Below are 21,005 nucleotides of genomic sequence, written 5' to 3' on the forward strand. Positions count from 1 at the left end.
AATGAACCAAAACATCTTAAGTTTTCTCTTAACTTCCCAAACATCTCGATTTCTCTTCAGGTTTGATTCAAATATTTGGCATTTGGGAAATCCAAAGTAAAGGGTTCTTGGCAAATCGTCTGAATCAAAGCATTTGCTAAAGTACTCTGAAGGGGCTTAGAAACAGACGGGAGAGAGTGTTTCCAATATTTCTACTGCTGATCTGAAAAATCTAGGTGGCAGAGAAAGGAAGGAAGAACTGAAGCTCTTGCCATCCAACCAGTAAGACAGTTCCAAGAACTCGTTGACTTCTAATTGTGGTCATGAAGCTTGGGCCAGAAGTTGAAAAGCAGAATTCTTGAGTTTCATTCCTGAAGACCACCCTGATTTTGCATGGGGCTCTTAATCTTTTCAGATTTCCACTCATGCATTTATACATCCTTGCCCCTCCAACTTTCCCCGAGAGCTTTTATCCCTGGTGAGAAATCAGCAGCCCCAGGTGTCAATCACTGGAATTCAGTCTACTTTTTCAGGCCACAATCCTGCTGGCTGCTCCCTGGTGGCATGGCCTCCAGGTGGAAGTGGCCTCCAGCTGTGTTTCCTTGCCACAAGGGTTTCCAGGAAACCATTTGGTTCGAACCTTCAAAGAACTGTAAGCTTCTAAACCCTCTTATAAGTCTGTAAACTGGAGCCTGAGCACACATTTATACTCTATGATAATTAACTATTTGATAGCAGAGTTATAACTGTTTTATGGCTTTGTAACTACAATTGGTGGCTTCAAATTGGCGCTAAGCCAAGATCAAAGAACTATATGCCTTCTAGATATTTTGAGAAATGGAATTATTATCCTTGGATGGAGGAAAGGTCCCAAGGTTTCTGCTTGAAAGTGAAAGAGGAAGAGATCAAACACCCTTTGAGCACCTACTATGAGCCAGTCTTTGTCAAGTGATTTTCTACATTATTCTTTTTGATCCACTGTTATAAAAGGTTAGGGCTCTTAGCTCCTTTTTTAACAGATCGGAAAGTGGAGACTCAGAGAGGTTAAGAAATTTTGCACAAAGTCACAGAACTAGTGAGTGGCAGAGAAATGATTTTGACCCAGAGTCCAACTGAGGCTAAAGATTGTGGAGAGGTAGAGGAGAGGAAGAGCTGTTAGACAGTGGGAACGGACAGAAAGTAGAGATGAAGAGATTCTGCTGAAGTAAGAAGTGTCTTGGGGGATATGACGCCTTGGGAGAGGAACCAAAGGAAGAGGTAGACAGTGAAGGATTGTGAAACCAGAACTAACGCGCATTTACTCATTATTTCGTTCAACAAACGTTTCCATTTTAAGCAATTACATTTTGTTCAGAGCCTCAGCTGCACAAAAGTAAGGTTGTGGCAGCAGAAATCAAAGAGCTATCTAATATGAGGTCGTCGTTACAACTCACTTACAGGTATGCAAATAGGCCCCCAGCTGTGCGAGATGAAGGCTACAGGGAGAAGTTAATATGTGCAGTTCCTGACCTCTAACCCTTGACCTCTAGTGGCAGATTAGCAGAATCCATATCTCAGCTTCCCCACGTCCTAGCTGGGTGTCCTTGGGCAAGTTACTTTGCTTCTCTGAGCCTCGGTTTCCTCACTTGTAAGAGGGGATAATAACAACAGTACCTACTTGGCACACAACACACACTTATTTGGGAGCATGAGCTGAATTCTGTGGCCTACAGCCTAGTGTGGCTCCTGGGCCATCTTCCCCTCACTAACCTACAGTAGGAACTGAGGACTTTTATAATACAGACTCAGCCCACTTCACTCTTAGCACGGTGGCAGGAAAGAAGGGATGTGTGTGAGCTGCTGGCAGCCTCCAGGGCGGAGCAAAGTTGGAACCTGAATTCTCTGCCCCACATACATCCCTGGACACAGAACGTTTAGATCTGTGTCTCCCCATTCTGGGCTGGCGGAGTATATGGGATCACTGCCTAGAGACACTTCAGGGAGACATCTCTGAGTGGAAGGAAGACCCTCGGAGAAATATGTCATTATCCCTCTTTTGGGGGATTCTCAGTGTCCCCAGCCCTGGTTCTCTGCTGTGGGTGCTGGTTGATTGGGGCCCCATAAGTTATCTCATTGGGGTTTGCTCTGCTTTCTGACTGAAAGATTCTCTGTGCCCAGGATGGGAAGTTAGGTCAGCTCGGAGGTGGACCCAGGATGCTATGAAGGAGAAGGAACTGAGAGTGTGTCTAGCCCAGCCTCCCACTGGAGCAGCCCTGGACCCCAGCTTGTATCTTATCCTCGCCTGATCACTCAGGGGCCCTAGCCTGGCCTTTGCATGTGAGACTTCCTCTGCCTCAAACATCCTTCTGCCTCCTCCTCCTGTTATTTCTAGCACTCTCAGTACTGAAGTTCAAACCTCCGCTTAGGCGCCACTTTCTCCAGGAAGCCTCCCATGATGTTTTCAAGTCAAGAAGTTGCTTTGCCCGCTCTGTGGTTCTCTCTACTCAGAATTTCCTGTTGGGCCACATGGTATCACATGTACTTGCTTGTTTCATGGTCTGTTTCTCCTACACTGTAATCCTGGAGGTCAGAGGTTGGGTCTGTCTTACTCACTCCTGTAGCCCTAGTACCTATGGTGCTGAGCTCATAGTAGGTGCCCAATGAATGTTTGTTAAATGTACAAACAAATAATGACCTGGGGCAGGGTGAGTCTCTGGGCCAGAAGCAATGGAGATGGCCTAGATCAGTGCAGAATTTGGGGGCAGGGGGCAGGGAGAAAGACAAAAGGAAAGGGCTGCTTCTGCCCCCTTCCCCTGGTGTTTTTTTTTAAGCAGACAGAAGTTTAAGAGCAATGGGGTATTTGAATAATTTCTTATTTGGGGTTCCCAAGCCTTGGCCAATGTGGGTCAGCTTTGTCAGGGTTCTCGTTTGGCTACAAGGAACAAGGATCCTCTGGAGTTTCATCCCAAAAGGAAGAGAGCTGGTCTCAAGGCTCTCTGTGCAGTGATGAATGATGGGGACGGTATCTCCAGGAAAGGTAAGAACTGGAGCTGCAACGGGGTTCGGGATCCCTGAAAATGGCTCTTTTGGGCATCTGTATCCAAGATGGTGCCAGGGACCTCCTGCATCAAGAAATGTATGGATCTTCACTTTAGGGTGGTCCCATCAATGTGATGGGGCTCTCCCTGCATGCCCACCCCTTCGTTTCCTTGTGTCTGATGGGGGGATGCTTCCCAAGAGAGGCTGGCAATGGCCCAGCTCATCAGATCCACTGTCCCGGAGGTGGGATCCATTCCTGGTCTAGTGAGTTGCAGCTGGTGAGGGGAAATGCAGAAAGAAGCAGGGTCATAAGGCACAGAACATGGTCCTCCATGCAGACAGGAGCTGAAGGTGGAGGGGTTCAGGAAACATGCCCCATCCGGTTTGTGAAACCAACCTTCTCCTCTCCCCAACTCCAGGGGCTCCTCTCAGAGGCAAAAGCCACAATACGAATTTCACAGACAGTCGTCAGTCCCACATCATAAACATCAGAATGTATAATTTATTGCCCTCTTATAGCCTGGACGTCAAGACGAAACAGAAATAATAATTCTAAATCTCACACAAGGGCTTTGGAGATCAATGAGGTAATTTATATAAAATAGTTTTGGCTCCCCAGGAAACAAAGCGTGGCATAAATTTAGGCTTTTTCACTAGATGGACCCCATGCCAATAACTCACCCCAGTTAATGAAAAACGCACTTGGCCTTTATAGACTGTGCAGGCTGCTATCTGAGTTCAGAATGGAACACTTTGACCAAGTGTGAACTTGGACTAAGCATGATGTGGATACCCCGCCTCGGGTCTTTTTCATCACAGGCCAAGGGGTAAATAAATTCCGGGCACCTGTGTTTGGATCTGTAACACCAATGGACCATCTAAATGATGCCTAGGGATCCACCATCGAATTCGAGTTATATTTCAGTGGCTTCTAACCCAACACTAGACCCTAAGGTTGTGTTTTTCTTGTGACTCCAAATACTTTTAATGTGAGTTACTTGAGAGACTGTCCTAACACTGCGTACCTACCTTGTAAACTCCGCGGCTCTGTATAAACTACAACTGATACCACGGGTCCACTTATGGTAAAGAATGACCGTTTATTGAACGCCACTTCCTTCTTGCCAAGAGCTAAAACTCTGCAAAAGAGTTTTTTATGCCTATGCTCTCCTCCCATCCATTTTCTAGCCCATTCTAATCAGGCTCTCACCCTCATCACTCCATGGGAAATGCTCTCGTTGAGGCCGTTGGTGACCGATGTGTTTCTATAGCCTTCTCTGTCTTCATCTGACGCAACCTGTCAGGTGCAAGCATTTGATACCATTTATCACTCCCCCTTGCAACACTTTGTCTGCTTGGCTTCCGGCGCGCCATGTCTGCAGGTCTCTCTCCACACTGCACTACTCTAGGGGCACCATTAGCCTCGACCTGGGTTTGGCAAACTACAGCCGGCCACCTGTTTTTATGAATAAAGCTTTATTGGAATGCGGCCATGGCCATTTTTTACATATTGTCTATGGCTGCTTTCACGCTACAGTAGCAGAGTTGCATGGTGGCAACAGGGACTGGACGGCCTGCCAAGCCCAAAATGTTTACTATTTTGTGGTCCGTTGTGGAAATGCTTGCCAGGCTCCCCTGGCCTAGGCTCCTTGGGAACCCTGGTTTTCCTCCTACCACACCAGATGGTCCTCATTTACTTTGCTGCTTCTCCTCAACTGCTTGACATCTAAGTCCTGGAGTCCTGAGTTTTTTGTCTATATTTAGTCCCTGGTGTCCCTATCCAAACCTATGAGTTTAGAAACTGCCCTTAACTCCAGGGTTATAAATCTAACTGTTGACTCAACATCTCCGCTTAATCGTCCAGCAGACTTCTCAAATTTCACACTGACCTGGTTTCTTCTCCGAAAACCTGCCCCTCTTACAGTTGTTCTCACGCCAGTTAGCGGTGACTCCTTGCTTCCAGGTGCTCAGCCCGAATACCTGAAACAAACAAACAACACCTTTGCCTGCTTTATTTCAAGAGCCTCGAATTGGTCTCTCTTTGCTCTTGCCCCTTCCAGCCTCTTTCCTCGTAGCAGACAACGTGATCTTTCCTAAATACAAGCCAATTGGCTTCCTGGCTCACTCGTGGTAAAATCCAATCTAGTTATTCTCTCCTGCCTCCTCCCACTTGAACACCTGTCTGACTTTATCTCTCTTCATCCCACCTGGACCACTTTGCTCCAGCTACGTCAGTCTCCTGTGTGAACGCAGCAGAGCCAGGTCCTCCTGCCAGGAACCCTCTTCCCCAGGTATATGCCTCATGGCCTCACGCCGCCTCCTCATGAAGCTTTCCTGACTCCGTAAATAAAATAGCAGCCTCCCTCCCGCTCCTGCCCGGTCCCCTCTCATCGCCGTACGATCTACTCTGCTTTTATTTATTTATATGTTTATTGTTCATCTCACTCCTTTTTCTTATAAGCTCCATGAAAGCAGAGCTTTGTTTTGTTCATTCTGTATCCCCATTGTCTAGACTAGGGCTTGGAACGTCATAGCTGCTTGATAAGTACTTAAATGTCTTTGACTTTTTACAACTCTGTGAACCCTATTTGACAGCCCAGAACACTTAGCCTTAGAGAGATTAAGGCGCTTGCACTAGGTCAACTAAGGTAGGAGGAGTAAGGCAGAGCAGGGATTTGTCCCTGGGGCTCTCTGACTGCAAAGTCAGCACTCATTCCGCTCATTCATGTGTGGTGCTCTGAGGACTGTCTCGTGGAAAGACAGTCATTTCCTGGGCCGTAAAGGATTCCAGGAGCCATTTATAGGGTCTTTCTTATCACATTTATAATAGTTCCGGTTTTGACCACCCCAGGGGTGGTTCTTTAAAACATCCCTTGGTTTATAGCATCATGAAGCGATGTTTCCTTCTCATTGACCTGTACCACCAGCATGTTGGTTTGTGATTTAGCAGTCTTTCGTGGATGACCGAACGCTTGGAATTTTAAGATTTTTACCCTTTCGTCCCTCTTCAATGTAGTTAATAAACTCTAAACATATGATCAAGTGGAACAGAATACTTTCTAGTTAAAGAAAGCTGTGGTAGATGTGAATACCTTTTTTTTTATTGTCAGAAACAATTGATAATTTATTTCTAAACTTGAAACTAACTTCCTTCCTTCCTTCCTTCCTTCCTTCCTTCCTTCCTTCCTTCCTTCCTTCCTTCCCCTGCCCTTTCTGTCTTGCAAGCTCTTGTTTCCAGACTGTAGGAACCTTAACTTGCAGTATTTTCTTCCTATCCCTACCCAATACTGTAAAAGTTCCCTTTTTCAGTGTGGTCTGAGGTGAGGCGGTCTGGGGGCTTCTGGGAGGTGGGCGGGGAGCTGCTCTGGGAGTGAGCCTAGGGGCCAGGCTGCTGAACTGCGCACTTCCTCTCACCCCTGCCACTTTCGCCCGGGGCAATGTCTTCCCCTTGCTACCTGGTCACTTGCCTCCTCTGTCATCCTTTGTGGTTTAGATTCACTGCCACCGTCTTCTGCTCCTTCTGCTCCTTCCGTCTTCTCCACTCAGGAGACCCCTTGCAGCACGTACAAACCCCTTGGGGACCAACCTGGGAAGGCGCATTGCCCTCCCTGTCCTCGTGCCGCCAAGCCGGCCTCAGACCAGCAGCTGGGGACAAACAGGCCATCACCGTCAAACTTTGCTCTGGGAGTTTGACTTGAATCCTCCAGCTTTGCCAGCTCCACCTCCAACTGGTGTGCAAGGTCTGGTGTGGTTTTAATCTGATGATTGCAAAGTGTTCGACCTCTCCAGGGAGCCGGAGATCACGGGGTCATGTGAAAAAGCAAGATGTCAGGGAGGGATCACCCCAGTCCTGACCCCGACTCAAACTTCTCGTCCCCTCTCACAGCTCCAGTTGCTCCTGTTCTTAATTTCAGAGACAGAGTCAGTGATTCAGAGGGAGTTGTTTGTTATCCAGTCCTTAGAGTTTTCTAGACTCTTCCTTCTCTCCTTGTCCCTGACAACGTTTCTCTCTCTGACCATTTGACTGGTGTGTTGGCCAGCGTTCGAGTCCTGGCCATGCCACAAGCCTGCCGTGTGACTTTGGGTGACATGCTCTCCAAACGCCAGTGTCTTACTGGAGACGGGAAGTCAAAGCACCTGCTTCAAAGGCTTGTGACGATGCGCTGAGACAACATCCTCCCATCGCTTCTCCCCAGACCTGGCATCGTGGTCATCTCCGCTGACGCGGTCGATGTTATCGGTGAAACGATGCAACTTTCCTCCGTGAGATTAGCAGGCGGAGAGAAGCACAGCCTCTCGGTGCCAGAGGCCGCCCATGAGAACGAGCTCGAACATTCGAACAGAATAAAAATGGCTGCTTACTGAGAAAACCTGTAGGTCCCGGCTGTAGATATTTATTTATAATGTATCATTGGGAGGTATTTAACGTATCATCACGGTTCACAGTTATGTCTCCCTTTCCTTCTTCACACCTAGAGAGCAGAAACTGCAATTGTCTGCCAGTCAAAGACTCTGTCTAGAAGTCCTGTCCCTTCCTGATGCTTTAGTTTTGAGCTGTCCAAAGATCCTGGGGATCATTTTCTCTGGGCTATGTCATTGAACACAGAGTATGTGTCGTTCACTGGACCAAGCATGCCACACACACGATCTCCTTTGGTCTTCACCGCAAACCTAGGAGGTGTTGCTGTAACTGTCACCATTTTACGAATGGGACATGAGGCTCGGAGGGGTTAAGTGCCGTGGCTGAGGCCGCGCAGCTCGTCATGAGCCTGCACTGCGCCCCAGACCCAACGCCAGAGCCCCGGGCCCTTGCCCACTCCATCCCGTTGCTTCCTGCCCTTTCGCCAAGAGGCCCCCAGCTCATACCTGTATTCGCTTGGGTCGCATTCTACTTTCTTCTTATATTGAAGATTTGTACAAAAAATTTCCAAATAGAGATCACTTTTTCATTTTTCCTTTTTCGTAGACGCCTCCCAGCAAATTCCTCTCAGTTCTTATATTCTTCACACTTTCTTTAGAGTTACCTTCTACTCTGGTTCACTTTTGAGTTCCTCTTTCTGTCAAGGTCGCTGTACTCTCTTTTGTGGAAAAAAGAGCCACAATCCGGTGCCTGGAAATCCCTCTCTCTTCTTGTCCAGGTTTGGAACACCCTTGTCCTGGAGGTCCACATCTGCCTCCAGCACCCACCCACCCCCCAACCCCGTCCACAATCGCTTCATGAAAATGTGCGTGTGTGGTGTGGGGGTGGAAAGGTTGCCGCATCCAGAAACAAAAACGGCGGGTATTGGCTACCCAACTTTTTTAATATTTGGCAAGAAAGGATTTTAGAAAAGTACAAGATCAAAGGGTAGTTATTTTACAAATGAGCAAAAGGCAATTACACTGAGATGGGGTAGAAGGGAGCCTGACGAGGGAGAGGAGAAGAGAAAGGAAAAATCATGAGCAGGAGAAGATTTAGAGTCGGGCCCCAAACTCAGACAGGCGGCTGCAGCTGAGCTCACTTGCTCTTGCTCTTTGGGGGGGTAGGGGGTGAGGGCAGGCATCATCCCTGCAGCTGGCCATTCGCCAGGATGGACAGAGCGCTGTGGAAGATGCTGAGTGTGGAGAAGGCTCAGACGCTGAGGGACCACACCTGCCTGAGGAATAGCCCCTCCCTTCCAGTCTAGGGAGGGGTCGCAGGAAGCCGGGGTGTGAGGCCCATGCTGGAGGCTCCAGCTCCCATTCCTCCACTTAACCTCCCAAGCCTTCATGTCCTCTTCTGCAGTATTGGTCAATGTGTGTTTTTAATGTAGAGGGTCATAGAGAAGATCCCGTGAAGGAGTGTATGTGAAAATATTAGGCAAGGCACCTGACGAGTTCGACAAGGGAAAATTGTGGCTCTCCATAGCAGGGCAGATGTTTCAGAGCCTTTATCGTGTGCCAGGGACAGTCCCCAGTGTTGGACACGTGCAAACCCACTTAGTCCTCTCAGTGATTCTGTAAGGCAGCTGCGTTTACCATCTACATTTTGCTGCTCAGGAAACAGCACAGAGATGTGAAGCAACTTGCCCAAGATCGCACGGCTAAGACTCAGGTCATGTCTCTACCGTTTGTGTTCCTTACGGGCACGCCGTTTTGACGTTGGGAAGAGCCCTTCTCACTTACTTTCCCACCCCCATCCCTAAACTGTTTTTGAAGCATTTATAAGCCATTGAGACTTTCCTTCCAATGAAACCTTGTAAGGAGATCCCACATAAAAACAGGTACACATGGAGCAATGTTGGTAGAAAGGGGGTGCCGTGGGCCGTGGTCTGGCCCCCACTGCTTCCGCCTTCCGCAGTAGGAGGACCTGGACCCCGGAGAGGCTCCATAGGGTGCCGGTTGGAAAGCAGAATATCACCCGAGTGATAATTATTTGGACTTAAGGAGTTCTTGGAATTTGGGACAGAAACACATGATTGCTTCCTGACCTCAGGGCTGGGAACTTATCTATCCACCCTGGTAATGAATACACCCACCCACACACACTCACCTCTGCACAAATACACACACACACACACACACACACACACACTTACACAAGGGCTTAACCTCCACCTTCTCCTACTACTCCTGTATTATGTTGGATTCCAGCTGAGCAAGGGGAGGCAGGAGTCCCCAGCCTTCCTAGCTCACATCTACCCGCACCCCCCGTCCCCGACCCTCGCAGTGAACACAGGGCTGGCCCTGAGCCCGACGGTCAGCATCCTGCCCTGTCACAAACCTTTTCCTCTCAGGAGCTCTGTAAACAAGTTCCTCATCAAAGCCCATTCTACAGATGGGAAAACGCTCATCATTGTCATGACATCTCATGGAGAGCGTGGCCTTTCATCTGCAGATCACAAAGGACTCTTTGCACACACTAATTAGAAGTCCCAGAGGAGGATTCAGCAGTGTTCTTGCCACTCCGTAGTCCTGGAAAGAGGAGGCAGAGGAGGAGACTCGGGGTTAGAGTATTGGAAGTATGTAGCTCATCCCCCAATGCAGGACCTGGCTGGCCGAGGGGCCTAGTGTGCACTTTGGAATTGGACAGTGAAGCACCCAGGGAAGTGATTTAGGGATGGAGAAAAAGCCAGAGGAATTCGACTTGTGATGGTAATCACGAGAGCTACTACGATCGGGTGCTTCCTATGTGATGGGCATAGTTCCTGGAACATGCTACAAATCACAGGGCTGTGTGTGTGTGTGTGTGAAGGTCGAGGGCAAATTTTAAGCATTTCTCAGCATACACTGCTTGGAAGACAATGGATATTAAAGCTGTGTGTAAATGTATTGAGAAGGGAGTGCTAGAAGGGGTCAGGGGCCAGCCCAGGTGCTGGTTCAGGCCTGCGGTGACCCAGATGCGGTCTGTGTTAGAACTTGGTAATGGAAAGGCAGGTGGTTGTAGAGCTACTACAAAGCAATATGGCAATTGGATATGGGAAACACAGACAATAAGGAAGCTAGTTGCTATCCCAGATTTGAGCTAGGTTTTCCAGGGTCTGGAAAATGGGTGCATCTGACGGCACTGTGGGAGATTTATTAAAAACCTGATTCCCAGGGCCAACCCCAGATTCTGATTCAATGGGCCTAGAGCAGGGCCAGACGTGGCTCCCCGTGTGACCCCGGAGGACAGCTGGAGCGGAGGGTGACTCTCCTGAACCCTTGCTGCTCAACCAGCCGGAAATGCAGGTTCCGACCCCCTCCAGGCCAGCTGAATCCAAAGCTGCATCCTAAGTGATTCTTTCACCTGAGGATCAAGGCAAATGTAGTTTCCGGTTCTGATTTAGATCTTCCTGAGTGCTAAATCCGAGATCTGCTTCTGAGCCCCGTAGGTCATCAGTTGTCAGCTGGATGATAACTGACTTTTCTACAATGACTCAGAATTCATCAGACACTCTCAGCGACTCTTAAAAAAAAAGGTTAGCTATTTGCCTAACGTTCATCCTCAGGGTGCCCCGCAAAGCAGGCCATCTAGATACCATTGATGCCACTTTAGTGGTTTTGTTTTACAAACGGGAGGCTGAGGCTCAGAGCTGTAAAGCCCCCTCTTGCTCAAGGCCCTGCAGCTAGTAAGCAGTTATGTTGGGACTTGCATCTCTGAATCTTCTAGCATCAGATACCAGACTACATTGATTAGGGTCGAGCCTCCTATAACTTGTTGCGGTTGAATGACAGCTTACCTCGCCCTGTGATAAGGGAGAAGATGATTAGCATGTGACCTGTGAGAGTAGAAAAGGGATCAGAGCTTAGTGATTCTCGGCCTTGGCTACACAATGGAATCGGCTGGGGAACCTTTAAAAATACCCAAGCCTGTGTCCTGGCCCTGGTGATTCTCATTTAAGTGGCCTGTGCTTTGAGATGTTTTCAAAGCCACCCCAGTAATCCTAATGTGTAGATGAGATTGGGAACTTCTTTCTGTCTTTCTTCCCCACCATAGGACACAGTCCTGTGCCCTGAACAAAGACAGCCTTCCGATTGCTCAGATCCCTCCTCTCAGGCCCTAGAATCCGTCCATTGTCCCTGGGCAGCCTAGCAGCGGTGGGTGCTTGCTGGGGAGATGTGCTCTTGCGGAATTCCAACCTGTAGCCTCATTCACGGTTGCCAGATTCAGCAAACAAAAATACAGGGTGCCCAGCTAAATCTGAATTTCAGATAAATGACCAGTCATTTTTTTGTAGCATAAGTTTGTCCCGCGCAATACGTGGTGCATACTTACACTACACCTCTATTTGCTGTGTATGTGAAATTCCAGATTTCGCTGGGCGCCCTGTATTTTATCTGGCAATCTGATTCTTATTCCTGGCAACCAGGCCTTCTACAATGAGGATATCTAGGACAAAGCTGTCTGGGCCAGTTTGGTCACATGAGGCCGCTGTGAGGGATGGTTTTCAGGTTCCTTTATTTATTAAGACTACCCCTAGATGGACAGACACAACGCCCTCCTTGTCTTCTTGGCTGCCGAGTCAGCTTCCCATGAACCTGCCTCGCGAGAAGCCGGCTTCTTCTCTCGCTGGCACCCGGCGGTGTATGCCAACGACACACCTCCCACGAGGAGCCAGGAGCCCAGATTTGAACGTGGAAAGATTTTTTTTTTTTTTCCTGGAAGCAAGTAACTTGAGCCCAAGAGCTAAATATAAAGTTGGGTAGAAATGTCGCAGATAGCACATTCTAAGAAAGTTGGCTGTAGGTGATCTTGACTTAGATGCGCGACTGGCACACGCGGCTGGCTGGCGTGTGACGAATGCTGTCTGACAAAAATCATCGTGAGTGAAGTCAGGGTGATGGGAATTTAAACTGCGAGGGGAAAAACCAGGGCAAGCCGTCTGCTCATTCATCAATTTATTTTTAAAAATATTTCTCGTCCACCTACTACGTGCCGGGCATTGGTTGTGCAAAGGTGCACCCCTGCACTCAAATCGCTCCCATTCTGTTGGGGAAGACAGAGGAATGGATGGAGGCAATCACAATGCAATGAGATGAATGCTTTGCTGAGGGTGAGAACAGGTGCGCTGAGGTCCCCTGGAGGGAACTTACCCAGAGTGGAGGAAAGAGCTGAAACACAGGTGTTAATTAGTGAGACAAAGAAGTACGAAGAGTCCTGCAGGCAGAGGAAACAGATGTGTCAAAGCTAGGAGAAGGGAGAGAACGTAGCATCCCCAGGGAACAGCAGATTGTAGGATATGGCTGGAGAATATGAGATCGGGGAGCTGAGCAGGGGCCAGAGAGGACGTTAGTTAGTAAGCCTGGATTTTGGAGTGAAGGCGAGTCATGGAAGGGTGTTTAAGCAGGAGAAGAAAAGAACCGGATTTGTCCTGGTATGGGTTGGAGGTTGGATTAGAAGAGGGAAGGAAGCCTGGAGTCAAGGAGACCAAGTCGAAGGCTGGAATTAGGCATCCACGTGAGAGACCCTGCTTGGGGTGGAGGCAAATAGGATAGAGAGAAGTGGGTATAATACAGAGGCAGGGCATACAGGACTCGGAGATTCCATAACATATGAAGGGTGAGGGAGGGCAGCGTCTGGTGTGGCTCCTGGGATTAGGGGACGCATCTGGCTTTGTAGTTGCTCAGGTACGAGCAACCTGGCACCTGAGCTCCAAGCGCAAAGACCCACTGACTTCTCAACTATTCGTGTGGATGACTAACAACAGGCTTTTCCAACTGGATGTGGCTAAAGGAGGAGAATCTTTTTCCTCTACCCTCTTAGGTTCAGTACCCGAGGTTCTGCAAATTAAACTGGCAAAGGATGGATTAGCAGGTGGAAAGGCATACAAATTTTATTTATTATTAATATTTTAATTTTTACCTGTATACAAGGTTCTCACAGAAAAGGAATGCAGTTAGGCCCGAGAGCTTATATGTCGTTTTAACAAAGAGTGAAATTTTTGTGGAGATACGATAAGACAAAGGAAAAGGGTGGTGAATTGTGGGAAGGTAAACCTGGGGGAAACTAAAAGAAGATAAGGGCTCTTCCATGAGGTTTGTTTATGCAGATTCAAGTCTACACTGTCTCTAGCAATGAATCATCTCTTCTTTCTAGTATAGGGGAGGGGAGTGGGGATGCCTTCACAAAGGGAAAGTTGTGCCCTGCTTTTAGACAGAAAAGGAGAGGGTAAAGAGCTTTTCCTACACCTGCTGTTTCTCAACTGCCTTCGGCTCAAAATAATCCTTATACTAAAGTGGCATATTTTGGGGTGACATAATCTAATCCCCTTCGGAGCCAATATAGAAGTCTTGTTCTCCTTCTCCTCCCCCTCCCCCTTCTGGATCTCCCTCTCCTGGCCTTCCTTATTTCCTTCTTTCCTCTCCTTTAATCTCAGCTCTGCACTTGTCTGTTTGACCTTGAGTGGGCCACACAACCCCTCTGGGCCTGAGTTGCAGGATCGTGGAAGCACCAGTTCATTCTCTCTAGCTCATCTTTGAGGGCTCTTCCTGTCTTAAAAGGTGACGACTGGGCCTTTGAGGAAGCAGAGTGCAGAGATTATGAGGGTAGGCCTTCAAGTCCAGCCAGGGGGTTTATACTCTGGCTTTCTCATCACTAGCTCTTTAATATAGAGTAAGCCACATCAACTCTCTGAGGCTCAGTTCCCCATATAAACAGTGGGGAACAATAATAATATCTACCTCTTACAGTTTTTATAAGGAGATCATCTATCTAGCATAGTGCCTGCCACATAGTAAGCTCCCAATATACGTTAGCTATTAAAACATAATAGATAATTGTAATATATTGATGATAGTCATTATTATTATCTATGCACTAGCAAGTGTGGTGAGCAGGAAAGTGATCGTAACAGTAGCTGACATTTATCAGGCACCTACAAGGTGCCAGGAATGTTTCTACATTTCACACGATTTATTCTGTATAATGCCTTGAGATAGTCATTATAATTATGTCCATCTTATGTTGAAGAAGCTGAGTGACTTGGCTAAGGTCACACTATAGGAAGTAGCAGAACTTGGGCTTCGAACCAGGAAGTGACTTTGAGGACCGCTTTTAGTCCCAGTGTGGTGCATGGTCTAATCATTATACTAAACATCTTTCTCTCTCTGCTTACTCTTTTGTAATACTCTAAGAAGTTCCTCAGGAAAAAAGTCAGGAAAAAATGTTGACATTTAATTACTTTAGATTATTTTCATCACCAAGAACTCCAAGAACTGTGTTGCTCAAACTGTGTTCCATAGTTCACTATATCTGTAGCAGTAACATGTTAATAGCAGTTATGCCCTCAAAGGGTTCCAAGGCCAAGCGAGTTTGGGAAATGTTAGACTAAGCAAAGTTTACCTGCTCAGTCAACTGCAGCCCTTCTCAGGGACTTTGAAATGCTAGCGTACACAGTGAATTTCTCTGTGGGAAATATAAAAGCAGTGTTTCTCAAACACATTTAACCATGGAACCCTTCCCTTTTCTTTTCACAGAGCATCTCACCGGACTCATGTTCCATGGAACACACTTTGTGAAATACAAATCTTGGTTCGAATGGTGAAGTAGGGTAATAGGGAGCTGAGGAGGAGACTTGAAAGGAACAGCAATTAAAATCTATAGTTTGGTGGTAAAATCCAGAAGTTTGAGCACCAGTTTAGAAAGAACGGGAACCTTACCCAACTCAGAGGTCACAGACAGAGCAAATCAAAACATAGATACATAGATTTTGTTGGTCCCTCACTATTAAAAAAAAAAAAAAAAGAGTGGGAGGAATTTTACATAAATATCCATTCAGTATTTGCACTCGATAACACTGGGCTCACATTCCAACATGATAATAATTGGCTGCCCTGTTGCAATTAGGCAAATGGTCTCCAATTTGCCATAGTCCTTGCCACTCCTTATGATATTCTAATCAGCCCACTTCCATCGTTTATGTTATCTGGAGGTGTTCCCAGCTTGTGACCCCTGGGTTAACTGCATCTTGTGACCCCTGGGCTAACTGCATCTTGTAAACCTCACAGAAGCTGGAAGAGGGGTTTATACTCTATAACTTCCACTCAGGTGCTTAGTTTTACAATTAGTTCTTTTTCTCATTGTAGGAATTACTCATGCTGATTGTAGAAAACTTAGACATACAGGAAAGTATAAAAATAAAACAATGGCATGCATAATAACCACAATTCAGAAATAAATGTTAATCTTCTGGTATAGTTCTTCTCAAATTTTATTTGGATCTATATATCTAAGTTTTTATCATGTTTTGGATATGTGGTTCTGTATCCTCCCATATTCAGAGGACATTCTATTAGCTATTAAATATACTTTAGTTTATCCTGCTATAGTGTAATAGTTGAGTTTCTAAGAAAACCATTTTGTTAAAAAGTCATTTGCAATAGGACTGGAGAGATGAGGAGCTAGAGAGTTTTGGACTCTCTCACAGACACAGAAGGTCTTTTTCCTGTCAGAATGACTATCATAGAGTGTTTTTTATAATCATAACGGCACAGCTCTAAAAATTAAATACTATTGAACAAATCCACCATTATCTCATTCAAAAGTGACTCTAATAAAAAACTAATGTCAGTGTATGTGAAAGGCTTGGATATTATTTCGCTAAATGCGAGAATAAAAAAAGCAACTTTTTAAACCTCGCACATGACAATTTTATACAATGAATAAATGTAAAGATTTATGTAGCTGATATAATAAATTAAAGATAGGAATAGACCTTTGACTAGTTCATCTATACACCTAAAAATTTCTATATTTGAATTGCTCAAAACCCTCTTTTATTGGAAAATTGAAGATATTCTATGGGTGGGGGAGGGGGGCGTAAATAGTAATTGTATTCTACACTTTTTTTTTAGAATCCTAGCATTTTATAAGTGAGAGGGCTTTGCTGGTCATCCATGTTACTGTCTGCTTGAAGTAGGAGACCCCTCCACAAGTCACAATCAGCGATTGTCCATTCTCAACACAAGGCCTCCTATGATGGGAATGAAAGAGTGATCCAGAGCTCGTTACTGAATAATTCTTTCTCACGCCGAAGCGGAGCATCTTCCGGTGCCTTCCACCAAATCACCCGCTTCTGCTCACCATGATGAAGTCTAATTCTTTTGCATATGACAGCCTTTTAAATGTTCAAGGAAGCTATTTTGCCAAGCAATTTTTTCTAAGCTAAGCATCTTTAATTTTTTCAAGTTTCTAATATATCTTAGTTTCCAGATGTTTCTAGAAACTGGGAATATTAGGAATACGTAAAATTAAAAACAAAGTTAAATGAAGATTGCTTTGGATCAGAACAGGGGTAGGCTAGGAAAAGGAAACCTAGCCCTCAGTAGATATCTTTCATGTCGTCTCAATTAATTCTCCTAGCTACCCAAGGAAACAGAGTGTTAGTCAAGACTTACCATCCTGCAATTGACAAAAAACAAACTCCAGCTCTAACTGGCTTAGGCAAAACAAATAAACAGATTAATAAGAATCTGAAATTCCCAAGGGTTGATTTTGGCATTCACTATAACTTGGTCCAGGGATTCAAATAATGCCTCTAAGATTTGGTTTCTATCTAACTCTCAGCAATGCAGAAACAAAAATAGTCAGCAGAAACAGTTTCTATTCTTGGCTGGAAATTTGGTGATTCCTTGCAACTCCAGATTTACATCCTCCCAAGTTTAAGTTTAGCAGGAAAGAGCCCCTGAAGTTCCAATAAAAGCTTCATTGCGTTTCATGGGCTCATCATGTGCCTGCCTGTGAACCAATGGTTGGGCCGGGAACATGGGTGATCTTGTTACCCATGCCTGAGACCGCACCCCCCCCCCCCCGAAACTAAGGGTAGAGGCACCATCTCAACTGTATGGACTATGGGTTGTGGAGGAGTAGTTCCCCAAAAAGAAATTCGGATGCTGTTACCTGTCAGGGCGAGGGGAGAATTCCTCCCCACACTTTTTTTTTTTAGTTCTTTTGGCTGGACTAATAGTAACATTGACACAAGACTATAAAAACCAATTTAATATGTACACATGGGAGAGTCATAATATGATGCCCAGATCGTAAAACGAAGCTCAAAGAGATGATGGAACCAGGCACTTTTTGTACTATTCAGGCAAAGTCACGATAGCTTTGTGAGAGTTTGACGGAACGAAGAAATTTAGTGTTCATTAGAAAGGAATCTAAGCAACGTTTGGGTTTGGTAGTAAGTCCATAAAGATAATACAAGGTTTGTTTATACAAGTTTCTCCACTCAGCATTTTTGTGTCTCTTGCGATAAGGTTGTTTCTCAGCCCTCAGGAGCGGGGAGGATGCCTATCGTGAAGGGTTATTTTTATTGCATTTAGAGAGAGGAGCGCCAGAGGACACCCCGTCCCTAACTCTGCTTAAGTGATTTTAATTTGAAATATCCTGGGGCTGCCTGTCCTGGGCTGTGACATGCCCGAAGAAGTGGACATGAAGCACCAACTCATCCACGGACACTTATTATTATTTTAATCTCCTATTTAGAGACAAAGGAATCAAAGCTTAGAGAAAGAAAGCTGTTAATCCAAGGTCACACATGTAGAGAGTGGCGGGACCAGAGAGGATTTGAGTGTCCTGGATTGCAAAGCCGCTCTGTCCCCTCTCCACGGCAGTGTCCTGCGGAATTCTGCTGACCGGAACTGAACCCTAGCAAATGCATCTCCATTTTTTTTTTTTTTTTTTTTTTTATAATTCACTACTTTGGTTGCAAAGTAACTAATTTTAAGCTCTGGTATTTCATAAACTCCTGAATTGTTCGAGCTAAGCTACAGGTTTTGTCCAGAATTCGTGGCAAAGGTGTTGAAATTCTTTCATGATTGTCAGCGAATTCATCAGCATCTTTCCAGAATCTGGGGGGCATGGCGACTGGAGCCGCAGAGGCCAGCCGGTCCCCCACTCCATCCTGATGTTCATTTCTTGGTGGCAGATCTGATGCTGTCTGTCCTGGGGTTTGTCTGTCACGAACAGACGCAGTGCCACATCTCGGGCACAGCAGAGTAGAACCCCATGGCGATCCTGCTCCAGGGGTGAGATTTGCCCGGCTTTCGTGCTGTTTTCAGGTGTGGACGTGAACGCTCTAGTCACCGTAGGCACTAGTCCTTGTTATCAGTAGAGTGTTTCCCATATTTCTCTAACTTCTTTTGTTCTGCAGACATTTGAAATGCCACCCCAGAGAGACTTGAGAAAGTTAAACTATGTCCCTTATCAATAGCAGAATAAGGTGTGATGGAATCATGCATGAAATATGCGGATATGTGGAGTACCATCTAGCTGTTAAAAAGAAAATGAAGAGCCAGCCAATGTCAGTGTCGGCGAATCTCAAAAACGTAATGTTGAGCAAAAAAAAAAAAAAAAAAAAAAAAAGAAAGTCATAGACGCCTGTGCAAAATCAGGCTGTATTTATATTAGAGGTAAAAATCCAAACACACGCAGAAACATTCCAGGTGGGCGGTTTCTCGGAGTAAGAAGGAAGGGGCTTCGACTGGGGAACGGGAAACAGGCATCATCGACTTTACTCGTAATGTTTTATTTCTTAAGCTGAGTGGCGGATACAGAGATGTTTGTCACATTATTCTCTATGCTTTTTTTTTTTTTTTTAAATAAAATATTTGATAATGAGACAAGCTCCCCCTCAGTCACGGTTAAGTTTCCACCTCTCAGACGCTGTATTGCTCAGGATTCAACGGCAGAGACATAATCTACTCTAGTCCCTTAAGTAGTTTAGGCTGAAAGAGACTTAATAGTGTTTACAGAATGATTCAGGAGGCTAAAGGTACCACACGGAGCTTTCAGGAATAGCGTTGGGAGCCATGTCACGAGACAAGGGGGCACCAAGGGCTCCGCTGTCCTGTAGGATCAGGACGCTATCAGCCGGATGGGGAAGAACCCCAGGGAAAGGCCAGACTCCGTGGCGATGGTGCTTGCCTGGAGAACCAGGGGACGCAGCAGAAGTGTGGCCTTGTTCTCGCTGCCTGCTTCTGGCTGGGGGAAACTCGCGTGCCTCTGGGAAGCATAGTCCTTCACCTCCCAGCCTCTGCGGTGGAGGGCACGGTGGGAACGCACCTGAGAAGGTAGGAAAGGTTGATCCGCCAGATCACAAGGGCCTCGTGTCCATCAGATAATCCCTTCCTGCCCCGACTCCAGCTGCGCCCAGCCCTTAACTCTCATCTTTACTCCCACTCTGAACTGCTACTCCCAGGTTTCATAATCCATCCGGGACTGGCAGTCAGAGGACTCTGTGGGGGAAAAAAAGGGAGATACAATTCGATAACTGCTGTTATAATATGGCAAGTTTACGCATCTAGAACACAGGTGTAGGATTGAAAAAATGCATTAGACCTACAAAAAAAAAAAAAAAAAAGGAAAGAAAGAAAAGAAAAAATCCAGGGTCACAAGACCACAGTCTGCTAGGTGGTGCCAAGGGCAAGGTGGTAGGGCTGAGCGGTGAAGGACCTGGGCTCTGGACTTAGATCGTCTTGGGCCATCTTTAATGGCCTCGCCACTTATTAAAGGTGACTGCGGGCGAGTTTCTTAATCTTTCTGCCCTTCGGTTTTCTTATCAGCAAAATGGAGCCAATGATGAGGATAATAAAATCTCCCTCACCTGACTGTTGTAAAGATTAAATATAAAACCGACAATAACAGCAAACACAAACTGCTTACCAGGCACTGGGCCGAGCATAGCACATACTTCAACTCGTTTAGCTTCGCAACGGTGCTGCAGGTGGGCACTTCCGTTGTTCACAGCTCACAGATGTGGAAACGAAGGTTCAAGCCCAATAGTCTGGCTCTGTGCTCAAGTTCGCTCTGTGATGCTGCTCTCGGGATATAGGAAGGGCTCAGGACAGACCGAGCACTGTGTGACCAAGGTAATCCTTAGTCATTATTACCCGGGAGGGCAGATAGACAGGTGCACGTGGTAACCAACCACGTTACTGGATCAGGTCAAGTGGCAAAACTCCTACCTGTGGTCCAGGGGCGAAAGCACGGCCGGGCTGCGTGTTCCTCAGCCAGGTGTGTTGTCTGTCACTGTAAATCCCCATCTCAGGGCCAGTGAAAGGAGGAAGAGACTGCAGCAAATGTCTTCGTGATCTTTATAGCTCTTTATAGATCTTTATAGCCTCCCTTTTTCAAGTAGCAGCAACGGCACCCTCCCCCTCCCGCCCCCACTGCCTCGATTGAACGGGAATCTCTTCGAGATCTGTGGGAGCGCTCACAGCTAGCGCACCCAAAGTGCTAGCTGGGAAAAGAGGCAGGAGCTGAGGAGGAACCCTGGAAGGACGGCGGCCCGTGTCCTCTGTTTCTGCTGCAATCAGCTGCCATGCCCACCCCAGGAGAGCTTCTCACCACCCACTCATCTCCTTGCTGGGAGCATTCCAAGTGATGCATCAGGTGTGCCTGGAATTCTCACCAGATTTTCTTGCTTGGGGACGTTTCTGAGCCTGCAGCCTCCTTTCTATTGTTGACAAAGGGAACATGGCAAGTGTTATGAGTTAAAGACAGGCTAGAAGCCAACAGAGACTTTCTCTCATACAAACTATGCATAATGCTAAAATGCCCCTTAAAA

The sequence above is a fragment of the Rousettus aegyptiacus genome, unplaced genomic scaffold, assembly GCF_014176215.1.
Source record: "Rousettus aegyptiacus isolate mRouAeg1 unplaced genomic scaffold, mRouAeg1.p scaffold_m13_p_10, whole genome shotgun sequence".
NCBI classification, from domain to species: domain Eukaryota; kingdom Metazoa; phylum Chordata; class Mammalia; order Chiroptera; family Pteropodidae; genus Rousettus; species Rousettus aegyptiacus.